This window comes from Grammomys surdaster, unplaced genomic scaffold, assembly GCF_004785775.1.
Source record: "Grammomys surdaster isolate TR1022 unplaced genomic scaffold, NIH_TR_1.0 125950, whole genome shotgun sequence".
Lineage (NCBI taxonomy): Eukaryota > Metazoa > Chordata > Mammalia > Rodentia > Muridae > Grammomys > Grammomys surdaster.
Window position 1 is genome coordinate 4,720,981 of NW_021620771.1, and position 20,588 is coordinate 4,741,568.

At 46.6% G+C, this 20,588-nt stretch overlaps 1 protein-coding gene across 2 annotated transcripts in view; it reads right to left on the reverse strand.

Annotated features, from left to right (window-relative positions):
• Atg7 (autophagy related 7) overlaps window positions 1–20,378 on the reverse strand; it is a 211,837-nt gene extending 191,459 nt beyond the window's left edge. For both annotated transcript variants that reach the window (XM_028753586.1, XM_028753584.1), the window contains exon 1: window positions 20,344–20,378. The gene's annotated coding sequence lies outside the window, so the exon portion shown is untranslated. The remainder of the gene's footprint in view (window positions 1–20,343) is intronic.
• Between the last annotated feature and the right edge of the window lie 210 nt (window positions 20,379–20,588).

Below are 20,588 nucleotides of genomic sequence, written 5' to 3' on the forward strand. Positions count from 1 at the left end.
GAAGAGGAGAGGAGAGGAGAGGAGAGGAGAGGAGAGGAGAGGAGAGGAGAGGAGAGGAGAGGAGAGGAGAGGAGAGGAGAGAAGTGAAGTGGAGGCTGGCCATGAGCATGTGGAGAGAGGGAAAGGGAAGGGGGAAGGGGACAGAGGGATCAAGAGAGCAAGAGCAAGAGGTCAAGAGAGAGAGGAGGGGGCAAGCAGCCCCTTTTATTGTGGGCCAGGCCTACCTGTCTGTTGCCAGGTAACTGTGAAGGTGGAGTTTAGACAGAATGCTAACAACTACAGTACCTAAATTCAAAATATACTATAGAAGCTGGGTGAGGTACATGCCTGTAACTCCAGTACCCAAGAAGTAGAAGCAGGCAGATCTCTGTGAGCAAAACTAGCCTGGTCTACAAAGAGAGTTCAAATCCAGTCACAGCTATGAATGAGACCCTTTCTATTATATTTTACATTCACACTATAGTACAGAGTTGTAGTATAGTACAATAGTATGTAGTAGCAAAAATAGTATGACGTATTGATGCAACAGTCATGTAGACCAATGGAATAAAATACAGGAACCTGGAAATGAATGCATGCAGCTGTAGCCAAATGATTCCTGGAAAAGGCACCAAGTTACTGAGCTACACTGTTCCTTGGACATCCACCAAAGGCTCTAAGACCTTATATACTGGAGACATCAGCATGTCTATACTTATCACAACACTGTACCCATCAGTCAGTCTCTGGAATCAGCGGATGAATGGAGAAAGAAAACTGCTACATATGCACAATGGAGTGTTGTCGAGCCATTGAGAAGAAATCAGAGTGTTTGCATAAAAATCGATGGGACTAAGAGTCAACCATTAAAGGCAGAGACGAATTTCCTCTTATCTGCAGAAGCTGGGATTGAAAGAAGACAATCAAGGAAATAGAGGTGGAGGGACTAGGGGGTGGGGAAAGAGCATCACAAATACCAAAGCACATTTACTTGTATTGAGATGGCCCAGTACAATGTGCAATAAATACCAATTGGTAAAGTGTAATTTGAAAAGAGGGGCTGGGTGTGGTGGCTCAAAGGCTTTTACCCCACCATGAGAGGCAAAGGAAGGAGGAGCTAGGTTAGTTCCAGGCCCTTAAAGAAGAGTAAAAGGACACCACAAGATGACCTTCTGTCTACTGGATTTTAATGCCTAAAACTCTCTAAAATGCAATTGAACAGAAACTGTTAGGCAGCGAACAAACTGTGTTCTCAGAGTCACCACAGGAGAGGAGCTCCTGTGTCCCCATGGCTGGGGCTAGGTTACTCTGCTGATGGAAGCCTTAGGGACAACTGCTTTCTACAGGCTCAATATGTTCTGCCCACTTAAAAAGTACACTGAGCACCAGAGCCCCAGTGTGAATGGATGGAACACTCTCAACAGGGCTTAGGAAATGGAGAAAAATCAGCAGAAGACAGCAGGAAGGATGAAAATAATCAACCCCTTTCCTGTAGAACTGGTGAGCCTCATTGATCACAAACAGCAGCAGTATGCTTTGGGCAATGCCTCACCCAGGGTCTCTTTACATAGCCCAGGTTGTCCACAGACTTATGCCTCACCCAGGGTCTCTTTACATAGCCCAGATTGTCCACAGGCTTTTGATTCTCAGGCCTCAGCCTCTAGAGTGCTGAGATTACTGGTGTGTACCACCCTACCTGTGCTTTAGAAGAATGAGGTATGTGAGGCTGCAGAGATGGCTCAGTGGTTAAAAGCGCAGATTGCTCTTCCAGGACTGGAGTTTAGTTTTCAGTACCCACATGGGAGCTTACAACGGTCTGTAACTCCAGCTCCAGATCTGATGCCTTCCTGGCCTCACCAGGGCACTATGCTTGTATACAAACTAGCACACTGATACACAGACACACAGATAAAAATAAATCTTTTTTAAAAATCGAATTGCCTGGGCCCCCTGTATTCTTCCTGTGCAGGGGACAAAGAACAAGGTTGGTGTCCAGGAGTCGGGAAGTCTGACCAGCAGCCCAGGTTATGCAGGCGGATACCTGGTGTTACCTTGGAGCTGATGGCCATGGCCGCTGTTCCCTGCATTCTTAGGAAATCTTTCCCCACTTTGCTGGGAAAACTCCCTTCTCATCTCTTCAGAGTCCTTTAGATAGCTCTCATTAATACCCACAGCTGTTGGGGGGCAGTGGCTCCTTGTCCTATAGGTGACAGATCTCACTGCAGCATGAGATGCCTTTTAAACAGTGTGTAGGCACGTGCGTGCAGGTGGATGTGCATGTGGAAAGGAGAGGACAACCCCAGGAGCCATCTTCAAGAGCAACACCCATCTCGGGAACTCATAGGCTAGAATGGCTGACCAGTGAGCCCCAGGCCTCTTCCTGTCTTTACCACCCAGCACTGTGATTACACATGCTTGCCACTAAGCCGAGCACCTATTTTTACATTATTTTTTTTTTTAATTTGGGGAGATTAGGTGTGCAAGTGTATCATCCCATACACAAAGAGATCAGAGGACAGTTTGTAGGAATTGGTTCTTTCCTTCCACCTTGTAGGTTCCGGGATTGAATGAGGCCATCAGTAGCAAGCACCTTCAGTGCTGAGCCACCTTGCTGGGCTATGTCCCATATTTTCACATGGGTTCTGGAGAGCAAACTCAAGTCCTCGTGCCTTTTGCTAAGTTATCTTCCCAGATCCCTTTACAAAAATTCATAATGGCCAATGGAAAGTGTTCTCCCTAGATGCTCATTCTCCCAAGCACTAAGCATTACACTATACATTGTATGTAGCCATCCCATGACAGCCCAGAAGCAATTAATTTGTTTCCTTTAAAGTAAATGAGGCACTGAGAGGTTAAGCAACTTGCCCTGAGTCACACAGTGAGGAAGTGGCATAAAGAACACAGGCCCACCCAGTTTCAACACCTCTCTTCTCTCCCTATGCTGCTGGGCCTTGATGGAAAGATCTTCTTTTCAGAACTTTACTCTTTCATCTCTTGAGCCAACCAACATCCAGTGTTTGGATTTGGTTGCTGCTCTTCCAACACAGGCTAAACACCTAGTGTAAGGGAAGATGGGCCCAGGAGTGACAGCAGTGCAAATGCACCTCACTCAGTCCTGCTGCAGAGTCAGCTATCCACAACTTCCTCCCCAAGATCAGGCCCAACTCTCTTTCCCCTGAGTGCTCTCTGATGGCCTGCTGAGGTGGAATTTTACTAGGGCCAGTGGATCCCACAGATTTAAAAAAAAATTCCCTATAGTTTTAAAGGCTGCGAAGGTCACCAAGAGTGATCACTTAGAGACCATTTGTAATGTCATTTACACCTCTGTAATGAATGCTGTAGAGAAGTGCTAGGGAAAACAAAACAAACAAAAACCAAATAAACAAAAACCAACCAAACAAAAAAACCACAGGGAATAAGAGGCATGCTAAAAGAGCATAAAAGGCACATAGTTCAAAAGTTTTCTGGCTTACTTGGCTTTGAGAAAATCTGGGCAGAATGCAAGATCCTACTGACTTCACAAAGGGTGTGACAGGAAGGTGTAGCAGCCACAGTAACACAACAGGGGAATTTGCTGTAAGCATCTGGGACAGGCTAGACCTCTGAGGAACCTAACAGCAAGTACCACCATGCCTAAGCTGGAAGGGAAGAGCAGAGGGCCCAGAGGAGCAAGTGCATGCAGGTGCGGAGTCAGTCTTGCCTATCTCTGGCTCTCACTCCTCCTGAAGAGCCAGACTCTGCGGCTCTGAGCTGAGCAGGAGAGACCTCAGCCTCTTGTCATCTTAGAAGCTGAACACTGATACCACACCATTCCTACCTGGACACTGCGTTCAGACAAGGGCCCTGATGCTGAGTGTGGGTCAAACCCAAGTCTCCCAGATGGGACTTCACTTCTTTCTAGTGAAAGAAGACAGGCTTTGATGAAGGCTTGGCACGAATCCCAGCAGCCAAAACACAGTCAAGATGAAAGGGAAATGACAGCGGTTGGGCAACAACCCCCCAGCACTTCAACTGCCTCAGAGCCCTGGTGCTAGTTGTAGACTCTGTTGAGCCATACCTAGTGACTTACATGTGGGAGCACAGATGGCACAGCATGGCACTTATCCAAAACTTATGACCAAACTGACCAAGAGAAAAAAGCTGGGGAGGTGAGACGGGAATAAGAAGTGGGGCGGGGAGGGGTGAGACACAGTGGGTAGGAGGTAGGGGACCGGAAGAGGAGGCAATAAGAGGAGGGCAAGAGGGAAGTCAGGAGTCAAGGGAAAAGGGACAGGGAGCAGGAAGCAGGGACCAGAGACTGGAGGTGTAGAGCTGGGCAGGAGGTGAACCGTAAGCAGGATGCAGAAGGATAAGGAGGAAGTAGAGGGTGGGGGTAGGTGGCACAGCGGGGGGTGGGGGGTGGGTGAGCAGAAAGCAAGAGGCAGAAGGCTGGGGAGTAGAAGGTGGAGGGTCAGGGGTCAGCTACTGACAGAGTCACTGTGTCATCTCTGAATCTAACTTGGTGCTGTGTATCTGCAACAGCAATACAGAAATAAGGGAAATAAGAGCACTTTTCTTTCTGTCCAAACTCCATGGCTCCATGGACAGGCCTGGTGATGGTTTGGCAGGGCAGGAGCCATCCCAGCTGATTACATCAGCACTTCCTGGCTCTGTGCTCCACTGACAGGAGGGAAAAAAGGCTTTGGCAACTGTGTCAGATACCAGGAGAATTGTGTACATATTTTAAAAGATGGAAACTGTCATGGCTGTTCTTGGTTGACAACTAATTCAACTAAAACCCAAGCAGCTGGGTACACCTGTGAAGGATTTTGCTTAATTAAATCACTGAATTAGGAAGATCCACCTTAAATCTAGGCCATACCTTCTGGTGGCAGCCTATATAAAGGACTTGGAAGGAGGAAGCCCTTTTATTTGCCTGCTCGCCCTGGCTCTCACTGGCCAGTCTATCCTTCACTGGCATTACAGCCTACTTCTTTTGGGATTCCAGAGTATACTGAAGAAGTATATACAGTTGAAACATCTGGACTAAACTATGAATTCTTAGACTTTCCATTGGTAGACAGCCATTGTTGGACTAGCTGTAAACCACTGTAACTTTCCTATGTGTGATAGATTCATTCTATCAGTTCTGATGCTCTAGAGCGGTGCCGACAGCCTTCCTGACGCTGTGACCCTTTAGCAGCTCCTCATGTAGTGGTGGCCCCAACCATAATATTACTTTTGTTGCTTCTTCGTAACTGTAATTTTGCTACTGTTATGAATCATAATATTAGTATTTCTGGAGATAGAGGGTTGCCAAAGGGGTCACAACCCACAGGTTGAGAACCATCGTTCTAGAGAACCCTGACTAATATACTATATAAAGGATGTTGTAAAAATCTCAAACAAATACTAATCCCCCCCCAAAAAAAGATTTTAAATACTGTTGATTTTAAAGACTGAAAATTACTTAAAACTGAATCTTTAAGGGTTTTTTTAGCTTTTATTTATACACATAAAGAATATGTGTGTTTGTCATGATTATAGAATGTACAGGTATCCAGGAAGTCAAAAAGAGGGCATCCCCGGGAATTGGAATTATTAACAGCTGAAAGCCACCATGTAGGTGTTGGGCATCAAACCTGGGTCCTCTGCAAGAACAGCCAGAGCTTGTAACCACTGAACCATCTCTCCAGCCCTAAAAACTAAATCTTTTACCTGCCATGTTTTAATTTTTGAATGTTAGGGGAATAAATTTAATAATTGCTTTTGTAACATTAAGAACATTGTATCATCCGCCTTCCCTCAGCTGAGCACAGTACCTGGAGTACAGAAGATGTTTGGCAAACGCTCACATGAAATCCACTCTCATCTCCACTCCAGGCCAGTGTGCGGATGACACACAGTAAGACAAAGTCCATCAGACCCCCAATGACTAATGCTGCCTGAGCTGTGCAGACGGGAAGTGGGCTGCTCATGCTTCCACTAGTGGGAGCATCCGAGTGTCAAGTGATCCAAGTGACGATCATCTGTCAAACGGTGCAGTGTCAGCCACACAGGGGCTACCAAGCTCTCCCTGGAAGTGGCTAGGAAGTACATATTTAGGAAACTGCAAGCCACAAATAGTTTGTCTACATTAATCTCCCTTTCTTACAACCCTTTAAAACTGTCAAAGCCAGAGGCTAGAGAAAGGGCTCAGTGGGCGGGAACACTTGCTGAGTTGGGACCCCCTGAGTCCACCTAAGGACCTGAGGGTGGTCACACACAGCTGTAACCCCAGCACTGGGTGGCAGACAGGTGGACACTGTAAGCTCACTGGCAGGAAAGTCATCAAAACTGGTAAATTCAATGGAGTTTAGGTTAAATGGATAACCCATCTCAAGAAGAGGAGGTAGAGGATGTTAGAGCTGGACACTCAGTGTCCTCCTCTGGCCTCTGAGACTGAAAAAAAAGAAAAAGAAAAAAACCCTATCTTTTAAAAAAAATATTATTATGTTTTGATTTTATGCTTTAGACAGACTGAAATTTCTGCCAGAATATTTTCATGGCTTCAGAAATTACCAAGGGCTGTTAAAGGGCAAGCAGTTTCCAAGGTCGGAATCAAAGGCCACAGTTGGTTGATCTAGGATGTAACCTTGTAATACAGTGCATACTGGGCTGGGGTGGCAGCGTCCTGTACATAGATAGTCAAGGCTGACTGTGAACTTTCTATGAAGACCACGCTGTCCCCTGAACTCACTCACAAGCCCCTGCCTTAATCTTCTGAGTGCGTGGGAGTACAGGCATGTGTCTCCATGCCCTGCTCTGTGTAAACACGCTCTTATGATCAAGTAAATACAGTCTACGCAGAACACTCAGCCAGCTCTCAGCATTAGATGAAGCACATTTAAAATTTATTGAGACTTGGTAACACCTTGGAAAGACTGAGTCAGCAGGACTCCAGCTTCTCAGAAGTACAGTGCTGTCCTTCACTGACACACTTGCACATCCTGGGGATTTCCTTCACACTTTCTCCGGCTTCCTGTCACTGCCTTTCAAGTCCTCCACTCTCAGCTCCCTGCCTCACTGCATCTCTGACTTGATGCTCTTCTTGAGGCAAAAGGTAAGCTGCTATTGTGCCCCAATGCCTACTTTTAGCTGCCACATCCCTCTGTCAGAGGACTGCTCACTCTTCTCCTGAACACTTGCTTATTGAGGTAAGCAAGCATAGAGGATAGTTTAGTAACATGGGACTCTACTTGGTATAAGGTATACATACCCCTCCCCCCCACTTCCAACAATGCACCTGGAGCCTGAGACATTTGCCTGTCTATACTATGCACACATACACACATCTCTATACAATGCATCTGGAAACCTGTTAGTAGCCTAGGACCTCACCTGCATCATCCTCTATATATTCACTACTCCTCTCCCAGCAATCAAATTGGTTTCTCCTTCCATTGACAATGGTCAAATTCAGACAGATTCCACTTAATCCTGCTCTCTTTGTGTCCAGGTATAAGAACCAGTTTTGGTAAAAAAGGCAAAACTGCATCCTCAAAGGAATTTCTAGGGACAATCATCTATCTACCATCTTACACCTGTGAAGAACTGAAACTGCATAGAACTAGAATCAGATACAGGAAGTGATGTGTGCAGCAGAAAAAGGATTGCCTGACCTAACCCATCATTACAGAGAACCTCTGAAACACAAAGCCCCTTAGCAACAGCCCCCTGCTGCTTTAGGCCCCATAAAGAGACCTCGGGCAGTCACTTAGGGCCATGAGTATCTTCACTCACGTGACTCACTGCTTGCTGCTCTCTTGCAGCACGTTCTGATCTGTTCTATTACTCTGCTATGACTAAAGTGTCCTCACTGCCTTGCCACCTGTAATGGGCTTTATTTTATTTCTGAATAAGAAGCCACGAACCTGGAAACACTCAGCCCACAGTGTCACGGGTGGCACTGTGCTGCTGCCTCCAAGCCTCCTCTGCATCTGGTGCTGTGTTCACCTCTTTGCTTGCCCATCTGTCTCCATCCACTCACTTGTAAATTTACAATGTAAAGATCATGGTTTATGCTGGTCCCCCATATTGCTAGTCCCTTGCAGAATGGCTCTCGGTGTGACAAGAGGGCTGATGAGACGTTTCAGTGAATAAAGCCACATGCCGCCAAACTTGACAACTTGAGCTGGATCTCTAGGACACATACACATATGGTGGAAGGAAAGAATCAACCCTGCAACTGTTCTCTCACCTCCACATGAGTGCCATGGCATGAAAACACACACACACACACACACACACACACACACACACACACACACAAATAAACAAACAAATAAATAACAATGTAAAAACAAATGTCACTGGAGTGAATTCTAGATTCCTTTCTGGGACTCTCCCTCAAGAGACATAGGAGGAAGTGCCTCTGTGTCTGGGAAGACAGACTGTTGATTCTGGAAGTTTATTACCATGGACAGTAGCAACAAGCCTGAAGAACACATAGGATGGAAATCTGCTAACTATCCCTCCTTGAGGACGAAGATCTCAGTGTTTACAAGTCAACTTAACTTGTTCCTTACTACACACAGAAGCAGAAAAGAGGACATTCTTGTGAAAGTGTTCCTGTGATAGGAGGTTCAGGGTCCCCTTTCAGCCTCACCGTAGCTCTACACACACACACACACACACACACACACACACACACACACCAAAAAAAAAAGCCATAAGAAGAAAGAAAGTGACCACGAGGACAAAATCTGGCCATTAAGACACTACCTTGAGCTGGCATATGGCCCAGTGATATGGCCTGCACTTGGCACACTCAAAGCTCTGCGTGATAGTCCCAGCACAGGAAAAAAAATATTATCGATAATGTCAAAGTTAATGCCAGCAGACAGTCTGTGCTCTCAAGTCAAATGCATGAGAACAACATGGCTGTCCTGGGCAGGTGTAAGCATCAAATAAACCCAAACTGAAAAACATTCTGCAGAATGGATGACCAGGACTGGCTGACAACTGTCCAAGGTGTCAGGGTGTTACAAGTCTCACCGAAGCTCTGCTGCAAACTGGGGGGTAGGAAGACACAACTGGGCAGGGTAGAAAGCAGGCTTGGCTTCACTAAGGAGCATGCCTGGATAAAACCACAAGGAAAGCTGAGTGTGCTGAGACGCTAGTTCTGGATGGGAGACTGAGGAGGAAGACTGCTGTGACTGAGGCCAGCTTGAGCTACACAGTAAATTCAGGGCCACATGATGAGAGCATGCATCAAAAAAAAAAAAACTTACATACACAAACACACATAAATTCACACACACACACGCGCACCCCCCTCCTTGAATGGAGTTTCTAGGAGAAGGATAAATGGGATTTTCTAGCAATGTTTTTGTTAGAAAGACTACTTTTATCACCCGGACACACAGCTACACTCCACAGCAGGCAATCCCCATCAACAAGGTGCTTTTAGTTGAAGTCAGTTGCTGCATGGGGGCACGTGGGTGGCTGAGAACGAGCATAGGGAAGCCTTCCAGGGAGCAGAAGAGCCTAAAGCCTGAGCTGGGCTGCTCATGGAATACATACCTTTGTAAAGACACAGTCATTCATAGTGTGTGAGTGTGTGTGACTGTGTGAGAGTGTGTGAGTGTGTGTGTGAGTGTGTGTGAATGTGTATGTGTTAAGCCTGAATACAAGTGAAGAAAGCCTCCAATGTCAAGACAAAACCAACCCTACCAAGAGCCTCGGGGGCCACATCTCCATCTGGGTTAGCAGGTGGTGACTTACTTCTTTAACACAGAAGAAGCTGCTTCAAATAAGAACTGTCTTCCATGACCTAGTACTTTTGCACTGCTCTTCTGGCATTTTGTTGCCAAACAGGCTGAAGAAGGAGGTATCTGGGCTTTGGTGTTCATGAAATGATTAGAAGATGTGTTTGCTGGGGGTGGTGAGGCTGCCCAGTGGTTATCTCTCAGCATGAGTCTAATTGGATTGAACACAGCAAACTGCAGACCAGTAGTAGATTGTCAGAAACAAAGGAGGCTCACTGGTAGAAAATTAGCAGCTAGAGAAGCAAAAAGCTCTCTTCAGGGAAAGTGGAGCTGGAGAGAGGAGCATAAAAACACATCAGCTTACCTATTCCCACCCCCAGAAATTTTTCTGTGTGCTTTTTGTTTGCTTGCTTTGAGAGAGTTGGGAAGTTTTTAATGGTTCAGAGAAAATGCCAGAAGCAGAGCTGGCAGGATGCAGTGAAGAATTTGGCCTGAAGCCCCCTAGGAGCCAGGTTCTGGGGTCCACTTGCTACTAGCTGAGAAACCCAGATCTCCCCATCTGCAATGTGTGGGGCGATGTCACAAGCCAGGATGCCTCTGGAAAAGGAAGGGGGTGGGAATGTTTGCCCCAGGGCCTGGCATCCAGGAGGCAGAGGCATAGCTGCAATCCACTTTCCAGTTCCTCTTTGTGCTAACCTATAGCATTCCACAAACATGGCTCTAAGACTTGTCTGCCTGGCATCTCCTCTCTCAAAGGAGCACAGCCCACACCAGCCAGGCCACAGGCTGTTTGGGAATGAAGCGGTCAGCTCCTGCTGAGAACTCTCACAGAGAAGGCCGAAGGTCCAGGGCCCAGAGCTCTAACAGTGAGATAGATAGGAAGTGAGACTGCAGGATCCTAGATGCCCCCCCACCAGCTATCATGGTACACACAGTGGATGCCCCCCCACCAGCTATCATGGTACACACAGTGGATGCTCCCCCACCAGCTATCACGGTACACACAGTGGATGCTCCCCCACCAGCTATCATGGTACACACAGTGGATGCCCCCCCACCAGCTATCACGGTACACACAGTGGATGCTCCCCCACCAGCTATCACGGTACACACAGTGGAAAACCAACAAAGAAACTGTCTCAAACAAGGTGGAAGGCAAGGGTCGACATCTGAGGTTGTCATCTGACCGCCACACCTGTACCCTTATTCACACACAAAGTGGAGACATATTTCTTTTAAAGTTTCAGGGCTGGCACAAACTCTGTGATCTACAATGGTGTCCTGCCTGCAAGATGCCCTAGGACAATGATAGCACAAAGCTCATGGAAGTAAACGACTAATAACCGATCTGACTTAAGGCCACTCCACCAGTGGAACCCATTCCTGACACTGTGTGGGTGACCAAGAACCAGAGACTAGATAGCCGGCGGACCTAGAGTAAAACCAAATAATCTTGGTCTTAAAAAATAAAAACAAGCAACTAAATGGACCCGAAACCTACAGGCAAGAATACAGTACAGTCTGGTACACTGTAGGATGGACGAGGGGGAGGACACAGTCTCCCAGGCTGAGGACTAGATAGAGTTCAGTCCTACCTCGGCCCCTTCCCACCTGTTTTTCAACTTCTGAGACTTTCTGCACGTGTACATGAGATGTACTGACTGTAGAAGTAGTGTGAGAATTCAGTCTGAAAATGCATATAGTTGCTGTATAAGAGGCATCAAAACAGATAACAAAGGGGCTGGGGACTTAATGTGGCCATGGGACCTTTGCTTAGCAAGCACAGGGCCCTGGGTTCAGTACCAATATGGGAATGATGAGCTAACACTATCAAAGCATGTTAAAGATGTACAGGTTTCCTACCTTCCTTTCAGCAAACACTTACCTGATCTCTCGCCCCTATCCTCCCTGCATGCAATAGTTCAGATGGCAGCAGGTAGCAACAGGCCCACCTCCAGAGCCGACTGTCAGGGAATCTGTGCTGGGAACAGCAGCACAACTTGGAAGTGAACCAAGCACACTGTGCAGAGTGGGGCAAAGGTCTGCACAGGTATGGTGGGAGGAACGAGGAGGCATGCCTAAATGCAATAACTAGGCCAGACTGTTTCTCATGGATACCTTTCAGCCAAACTTTTTCAAACTGGAAGAGGACTCTCAACAGGGGCCTAGGGCAGGCAGGGTGGAATAACTTTTTTCTTTTGAGCCTCACACTACAAAACGTTTAACTTGGCTGGCTTCCTCTCAATTAAAAGAAAAAGGAAAACAGATATCCTGTGGTTACTGTTACAAAGTTAAACAGACCAAAATAAACCAGTCCACACACTTCTAAATCCTGAGAATGGGCCAGGTGGCAGGCAAGTACTAGATCAGGAAGCTACACTAAATCCTGAGAATGGGCCAGGTGGCAGGCAAGAACTAGATCAGGAAGCTACACTGGGACTGAAGGAGTGCCTTAGTCAGTAACAGCACTTAATGAGCAACCGTGAAGATCTGAGTTTGAATCCCCACCTCCTATGTAAAAAGCCAGCCAGCAACAGCCATGCATGCCTGTAACTCGACTGCGGTGGAGGACTGAGGCTTGCCGGCTGCCATCCCAGCTCCAAGTGCAGTGAAAGGTCCTGTTACAAAAGAATAAGGGGAAGAATGGCAAGACACCAATTGTCTGCTTCTGGCCTTCATGCATGCAGCTGCACACATGTGTATACCCATATACAGACACACACTCACCCACTATAGGAAGCTGAAAGGAGAAGCGTAGGCCAAAGAGTGACGGGTAAACTGGGGACTGCAGCACAAATCTGCAGATCCAGCCCTAAGGACAGTGAGGCAAGAGGATCATGAGTTTGAGGTTAGCCTACACTAGACTAAGACACTATTTTAAAATAAAAAAATAAAAAAAAACAGAAAGAAAGCTGTTTCGCTTCCATATCCATTCTAGAATTTCCCGACGGCTTCTGTACAGCATGGAACATTTTTGTCCCACACACTCACCCAGTTATTTTCCTTCCCTGTTTACATCGCAGCCTTGCCATCCTTTCCACAGATCCTGCACCTTCCAACAGCACTCTGTACCTCATCTTCACTGTATAGTCAGTAATTTATGAGTATTTTTTTGAGACAGTCTCACTATGCAGATCAGGCAGGCTTCAAATTCCTCCCACCTTGGCCTTGTGAAAGCTGCAATTCTAGAGGCGGGCCAGCATACCACCATGCCCATCATATTATACATTATGAATATCCGTCTTGCCTGGAAGCAAAGTTCAAACATAACCATGCTGTTTCCATGTTCCCACCACTGCTTTCCGAGCATCTGCCCGAGTCCCCAACCACTCACGTGTTCCTAACAAGGACTTGCTGATGACAAGATCTAGGAATGAGTGGCCAGCAGGCTACGTTCAGGCAAACAGGAATCAGCCTGGGCAGAATGAAGGAGAGGCATGAGGACACAGCAGCTAAAGCCTACTGGTCACCAGAGTAGGCCAAGCTATACCCAAAGGGTCTGAAAGGAAAAGGCCTTCCATTCCAGCAGAGCTCTGTGCTCCAGAAAGGGACTGTACAGCAGCAAGGGTAGACTGCTAAGGTGGGCCAAGCAGCAGGAGGCAGCGTGGGAACGTAGGCAAGGCAAGGAGGGAAGGCAGTGAGGAGGACAGCAGGTACAACGATGTCAGGAGTAACTCAGGAAAGAGATCCTGCAAGGGAGGGAATACCCAATAAGACTCTTGAGATTCTGCCTCAAGGATGGAGGGAAAAGATGATGGCAAATTAAACGATGCAGAAAGAACAGCAGATTTACAGGAACAGTAACAAGCTTCTATATCTGGACTCAGAGATCCAGGGTAGCACTCTGAAGGGCCCCCCCAAGACACACAGCAGGGTTCACAAGTCTGTTAGCATAAAGTTGTATGTGAGGTCAAAAAACTGAGTACAGCCTTGGAGAAAACTAGTACTCACTGCAGAAGGGAGAGAGCCCATGGATGTAATCAAAAGGAAAACTGTCAGGCTGGGAAGCACGGGACAATACCAGCAATGAACATATACCAGGTATGTCAAGAAGTTCAGAGATGGAGCAGGAAAGCTGGCGAGCTCTGGCAGGGTGCTGTCAGCGGCTTGGGGAGGATGCAGTGTGGTGGGTGCTAGGTGCAGAAAGCATGGCAACCAATGAGGGTGGGAGGAAGCAGAGTGTTCCACACGGCTTTCACCAACACTGGCTGGAAAGGTAGGCAATGGCTAATAGAGGCTATTCTTTTTCTACCAGAAGAGAGAAACTGAGGCTACTGAGGTGGGACTGGTTAGTAAAAAAACAAAGGAAACAAACAGACAATGCAACCAGGTCCCAGGGAAAGAAGACTGGATCTGTGGTGGTCTGAATAAAAACGGCCCCTATAGGCTCATAGTGAGTGACACTATTAGGAAGTATAGCTTTGTTGGATGAAGTGCATCACTAGGAGTGGGCTTTGGGGTCTCAGAAGCTCAAGCCAGTCCTAGAGGCTCACTGTCTCTTCCTGCTGCCTGTGGATGGAGATGTAGAACTCTCAGCTTCTCCAACACCCTGCCTGCCTGCATGCTGCCATGCTTCCCACAATAATGGACTAAGCCTCTGGAACTATAAGCCAGCCCCAATTAAATGTTTTCCTTTATAAGAGTTGCCTTGGTCAACCATGGTATCTTTTCACAGCAGTAAAACCCTAACTAAGACAGGATCTCACAGGCAGAGGAGTCAGTATCATTGTGTATGACTTCTTTCTGCCTTTCCTGAACCCTTCTTCTTCCTGTCCATCCTCCTTTTTAATGTAGCCTAGCCGGGGCCAACTGTCATAATCCTCCTGCCTGTCTCCCAGTGGTGGTCTTACAAATGGGCATCAGCTACCAGGCCCCTGCCAACACACTGTCTTTCCTCAGATTAGAATTAAGTACAAAGTGATGGACAAGGCTTAAAAAGACAGGGTGAGGAGCAACAGAGAAAGAAGAGCCTTGGCTGATGTGTGTAACATGGTGAGGCAAGAGGCAGGGAGGGCAGCTGAGGACTGTGAGGAGGACATGGGAAATGGATAAGAACATCCCATAGCCATGTAGGTAGCATTCAGACTTTGCTAGAGTGTGATTGTAGGAAGAACATGCTGTATCTATCTACCAGGTCATTGGTGGGTCTTTAGGAAATGGCAAGGAATGTGCACCCCTTCCCCACACTCCTGGATCCCCTGAGGAAAGAGACTTCCTTTCCACACATGCTCCAACCCAATGAGCAGATGCCAGTTCAAAGGACAGGGCCTAGGTAAAGAAGGTGGGGACACCTAGAATTCTGGGGTTGGGCCAAGAAACAGTGAACAGGACTTGTCTAGTCTGCCGTGTACATGGAAATTCATATTGTCTCATCTCATCAGGACTACACAGTGAGCCTTCAGACTCTGGGAAAGGGAGGGGAAATCAGGAGGAGGAAGAGGAAGGCATCTGTGGATTTCACTTCCCTGGGGAAGGGTGGAAAAATGAGACCAACTGACTGTAAGTCTAACCTCAGAGAAAGCAGGTATAATCAAGGACCTAAAGCAGAGAACTCAGCCCCCAACATGAGTCTTGTCTTCTTCCTCTCCTGAGTCAGGCCCGCAAAGCCTACCTCCGTTCTCAAAAATCTACTGCCTTCTCTGTAGCCAGTGATTCCGACCAGCTGTTGTCCTCTGTCACCTGGATCACTGCAACAGAATCCTGACAAGTCCTCAGGTTGACCTGCCTTGTGCAGTGACTTAGAGATAGATGACAGCACATGCCCTCCTTGCTTAAAATTCTTCAGTGCCCTGCCTCCCACTCCAACACTTTCAAAATAAAAGCCCACGATCCCGCAGATAAAGGTGCTTGCCCTCAAGCCTGACCACCTTTGCTGGATTCCCCAGGAGTCACGTGGAGATTCAGAGGAAACTCCTGTAGGTTTTCCCCTGAGCACTATGCTGCACCCCACCCCACAATGACATTGTAAGTCTCCAAACTTCCCAGCCAGTAGTACATTGAGGCAGGGCTATGTGGACAATGCTTACCTCATCCTCCCCTCACCCTTCTGTCATACCGGGGACAGAGCCTGGTGATGTAGCTCTGCCTCTGGCATCCTTGGGCCTAAATCTTAAAACACATCTAATAATCTTTTTGTTTATTTGCTTTATTTATATATTTGCTTTATTTTAATTAACTCACAACTAAAACCATCACACTACTAGGTTAAAGCAGCCACTCAAGCAGCTGGCCAGTCTCAAATTCTATGCATCTCAGTGAACGTGGTTCACTTAGAGTGGTTGTTCTGAAGCTCCAGAGTTTCAATTGGGGTTTTATACTTTAACTGTTACACATACACATACACATACACACACACACACACACACACACACACACAGAGAGAGAGAGAGAGAGAGAGGGAGAGAGAGAGAGAGAGAGAGAGAGAGAGAGAGAGACCCCGATGCAGAAGAAAGAACTATAGAACTATGACAGAACTAGAAAAAAAAACCATTCTATCTTAACTTTTGTATTCTGAGACAAGGTCTTCTTATGGGGCCCAGGTTGGCGTGGAATGTGTAATCTTCATGCCTCAAGTCTTCCAAGGAGAGGCATATGCCAATAAGCCTGAGAAATATCAACATTTTTAAAAAACATAATTTTTCTATAAATTCTATATTTTTATCACATTTTAATTTGGTAGGAAGACGTGAGCATGCTACATGCATGTGGGAACCAGAGGACATGTTCTCACCTTCCACTATGTGGATCCTGTGGATCAAACCCAAGCCATTAGACTTCGCAGCAAGCACCTCTCCCTACTGAGCCTTCTTGCCAGCACAGTACATTCTTTTATTAATTTACTTGTACCTGCTATAAAGATGGAACTCAGGGCTTTGTGCATGATGGGTACACACCAGTCCTCTCCTCCATATTCTATAGAGGACCCTGGAGCCAAGGAAGTAACTTTTAGAAGTGTGGCATACAATGTCTGTGCCTAAAATGGCACTGCCCACAGGGCCATAGGTAATGTGGCTCCTACTTCCCAGACACCTTGCAGCCTGCAACTCTCCCATGGCTCCGCTTCCTCTCAGGGCATGCAGTGTCACCCAGGTCCTGGTTTTACCACCTGCAAACATTCGTCATTTGGAGTACCCTGGGCATTGTTACAGGTGGGTTCAACCTTCTGACAGTAGAACAGCATACTGTCACCTATAAAGTTCATGCTGTCCAACTGTGTAATCTAATGTCTTAAATAAATTTTCAATTTTGTGTTGGGCTGCATTCATAGCTGTCTGAGCCACATGCAAAAGGCCACACACTGGGCATACCTGCTAGGCCCAGGATAAAGTGCCAGCATGGCTGTGTATCCCCAGCCTGATTTGCCTGCAACCAAAGTCCTCCTCCCTCAAAACTCTGCAAGTTTTTTTGCCAGATTGTCACGAGTCAGCTCCTGGGGGCCAAGGATACATACATCCCTCATTTTTGTATTCCCGGATTCTGGAACCATGTAAGGCACTAAGCAGAAGCTAACTATCCATTTTCTTTAATGAGACACTGACTAAGGATAGAAAAGGATTCCCTAGAACTCTCTGCCCCCCAAAGCATTTCTCTCTGTAACTCAGGCTGTCTTGTAACTCTCTCTGTAGACCAAACTGGCCTTGAACTCAGAGATCTACTTGCCTCTGCCTCCAGAATGCTTGGACTAAAAGTATGTGCCACTATATTGGCCTTCAGAAAATAAAACTCAATCGTGTGGTTTTGTAATAAAGTCCTATCCTCAAACTTTTAAAGGGTTTCAAAAATCACACAGGGGTTAGCCACAAATACCTGAAGACAAATGTTCTGGGCAAATGAGGGCAGAACCCTATGCAAGACACAACTGTAGGCAGTGTAAGAAAGTTGGGAGACAAAGCTGGGGTGAAAACAGTTTTCGTTGTTTGGGTGTGGCTCAAATACCATGTCCTCAGAGTTCATTCTTGTTCACCACGTTCTCAAATAGCACCCTCAAATCCAAACAGAAACCAAATGAATTCTGGTATCCATGTTGCTCTCCATCCTGTTACCTGGGCTTTTATAAAACCACTCAGGACTTGAAGCACCTCCCACTCCTTAGAAGTGTTGTTACTAACTCATTCATTTTTGGAGACTGGGCTTCATGTAGCCCAAGCTAGACTTGACCAAAGCATACAGCTATACAGCTGAAGATGGCTTTGTTCCTTGTCCATTTTCATGTGTGTGTTGTGTGTTGTCCATGAGATATACATACATACATACATACATATATATATATATATATATATATATATATATATATGTTTACATTCCGTGAGGGCACACGTGCATGTCGGTGTGCATATGTGCACATCCATGTGGAGGCCCAGGCTGAAGCTGGGAATTATCCTCCATCACATTCAACCCTGTTTCATTGAAGCAGTCTCAATCAGATCCAGAACTCATCAATATTCTATCAGTCTAGCAGCTTGTTCTGCACGGCCAGCCTCCACCTTCCAAGGCTGAAATTACATCAGGCCACTAAGTCTACCTGGTATTTATGAGGATTCTGGGACTCTGGACTCTGATCCTGTGTTTGCTCGGCATGGGTAAGCCACTGAAACATTGCCATAGGCCTCAACTTTGAATTTTTTGTTTAGACAAAGCCACACTATGAAGACCAGGATAGTCTCAAGTTCATAAGGTATATGCCTGCTTCTGGTACTGGAATTAAAGGATTGCACTACTGCTACTATCAAAAGCATGAACTCTTGTTTCTTTAAGAAAGGTCTCTCTGGATAGCACTGGCTGTCCCTGTAATTCATTCTATAAACCAGGTTGGCCTTGAACTCAGAGATCCTTCAATCCCAGCACTCTGGGATTAAAGGTGTGCACCACCAAACCTAGCACCATGAATGAACTCTTAATCCTTCTCTGCCTTCTCTGCCTCAGCCTCTCAAGTGCCGAGATTAACAAGCACTACCACCTCATTTAAAGGATACAGATTATTGACACTTTAGGGGATCCCATTTCATCTTTAGAACTTACAAATTATTTGATATATCTATGCATATTTGTTAAGCATATATACCAGACACTGTTCTGCATGTTGAGATTTAATAATACGAAAACCTTGTATCACAGTAGAACTCACTATGGGTAACAAACTAAATGTATTTAGTTATGGTGGAGAGAGGAAGGCAATCTAGCAGCTTTCAAAGATACATGGGGCAACTAAAAGCAAATGTGACTCCAACAGGGCATGAGCTGCAAGCCACAGTCCTTAGCTCATCACATGACTTTTTGAGTAAGAACTGGGTGGAGGCAAACTGGAAGCAACTGGAAGTCATGAGCTTTCACAAACCAAGGCCAGTGCCTGAGGAATCTTAAGCCAAAAAAAAAAAAAAAGAGTAAACAGTCTAAGGGAAAGGAAAAGCCTGAGGCAGAGCCCTCAAGTCTACCAGTTACGTGGGTTTAAAAAATGTTTAAAAAGACAAAGTCAAACCAACATCAAAATTCATCAAATTAGCACATTTGAAAGGGAAAGCACATTTGTGATCAGGATTTAAAATAGGGTGATGGGGATGGGAGTGAAGCTCTGAGTTGATGACAGAGTATTGCCCTGCATGCTAGGTTCAGTCTTTCAGCACCAGGAAAAAATAGGCATAGTGGTACACAGCTGTAATCTGAGAACCCAGGGAGGTGGAAGCAGAAGTATAAAAATGCAAAGGCCAGACTCTCATTCATTGAATGTTCAAAGGCAGCAATGGGGTACATGACATTCAGTCTTAAAAAAATAAATTAATTTACACTGGAAAGCTGACTCGACTCAGTGCTTACAAGGACCTGGGTCGGGTTTCCAGCACCCATATCAGGCACAACTGCCTGTTGCTCAACTTCTGCTGGGATCTGCCATGTCTTAACTCTGGAGCTTCTACGGGTACCTACACTCACGAGACCACACACATACATGCACTGTTAAAAATATTTCTAAAGAACTAAATAAGATTGCATACGCAGACGCAGGTTGAATTTAGTCTCACCTCAAATTCAATTTGGCATGTAATGGTAATTGAACCCAGCACCCAGGAAAGCTGATGAACTGCTCTGGGACTTAACTACACCCCCCCCCCCCCGCCGCGCGCGCGCCCCTTTTCTAGTTTGCAAAAGGGTTTGTGTCAGATTGCTCAGGCTGGTTCTAAATAGCAATTCTCTTGGCTCAGCCTCCCTGCGGCTGGGATCACCTCTCTCCCGCGACTATGCCTGGCTCAGAAACTTTCTGACAAGTGCATTTGCCTCACCAGGCTGATTTCCTATAAAGTACTAATTTGTAATCTCTGGGCCCTTTAAGTGGATGCAGAACCTCTCTTAGAAAAGGTTTAAAGGAAAAACTTCTCTCCTCATAATTCAAAAGATCAAAGCCCTTCACAGACCAGGGGGCACAAGCTCACTCGTGGCCGGTCCACACACTGCAAAGGCTGCACTTCACAGAATGAGCGACCAGAGGCGCCTCCCGACTCGGAGATCGCAACGCTCTCTGCCGGGGTGCGAGGGGACCAAGTACAGACAGCCGAAGAATATTCCAACCCAGCCCAAAACTAGCCTCAGCTTTCCTAAGTAAACCCCGCCAGCCCCGGCGACTGCTACGCATCCACGACTTACTTACCGCCGCTCAACTTCCGGCAACCACAACCCTAGCCGCGCCGCGCGGCCCAATGACGTAATAACTCAGCCCACTCAAACGCGGAAGCGCGGCGCGCATGCGCACGTTACAATACTACCACCACTAACAGCAAAAAGGGTTCCTACCACCGCGCTAACGGGGGCGTAACGCCTGAAGGCTATCCTGTAAGCCTTCTGAGCTTTTAAGGAAGATACAGTTTCCTGCAAGTGACTCTAGAGTACAACGGA